The following is a 1,018-nucleotide window of genomic DNA, read 5'->3' on the forward strand; positions in this document are numbered from 1 at the left end:
GAAAAGTTCAAATATAATATTATAGTACATCATATTAATTTGTTGTTTTTGCGTTTGTTTTTTCTTTCTTTAAAATTTGATATGCGGTATTAGTTTTAATGAATTACAGTATTAAGATTTGTTAAGGGATTGAACCTATACACTACTTATTTATTAATTTCTTCCACTTTGATCGAAATTATTTGAGGATGTCCTCGCAATATGGTATAGATAGGATGAGTTTATGTCTCTCTCGTTCCCTTGGTTCAGGTGGTCTTCCCTTATCTTCTCTACGTTGAGAATATTTCTTGTTTGAGAAATGAGTGCACCCGAATGCCCAACTCTAAGATATTTTACAAAAAGAGGAAACAGACAGTGGGTATAATTTTCCTCATTTATGAAAAAACCGGGGTAATTTTATAAAAAAATAAACCAAACTCAAATGTGGTAAGAATACAAAAAGGAATTAACTTTTTTTTTAATCAGTTTTTAAATTTAAAATCTCATTAGCTTTTCTTACCTGGCTCTCTTGTTTCAACCAAAAGGGATTCCTTTTCAATCTTGACGCAATCTGGTCGGGTTATTTTTATTTTCTTATCTCTTTACCATTGAAATATCAATGAAATTTATAGCCACCCAATAAAAATAATTTATTTTATAAGCTTTTACGAATCAACATGATTAGCATCACGGAGTGAATTGATGTTTAAACCGATTCATTGAATTAGTTTTGATCAAGCTAATTCTTGAGTGAATTGTCTTGGTATCTAAGAGTGACCATCATAGATTCTAAGTTCGATCTAAGAGTCATTCCTATTCTAACCAGCTCTTGGTTGGAATCAATCCGTTAAGTTAGCTTTCTCTGTGAGCGTTTTGCAAGGATTCTAGAAGGACCTCTAGCTTTGCAAATTCCAGCATTGTAGGCGCTTATCACTTCTTGTCTATCGTGTAGGTCAAAACCTACTCTCTTAGATATGATATTTTCTACAAGAGATCTCACATCGATCGGAATGGTGAACAATATATTTGACAAGGGTGT

This window comes from Cucurbita moschata, unplaced genomic scaffold (assembly GCF_002738365.1).
Source record: "Cucurbita moschata cultivar Rifu unplaced genomic scaffold, Cmos_1.0 Cmo_Scf00127, whole genome shotgun sequence".
NCBI lineage: Eukaryota > Viridiplantae > Streptophyta > Magnoliopsida > Cucurbitales > Cucurbitaceae > Cucurbita > Cucurbita moschata.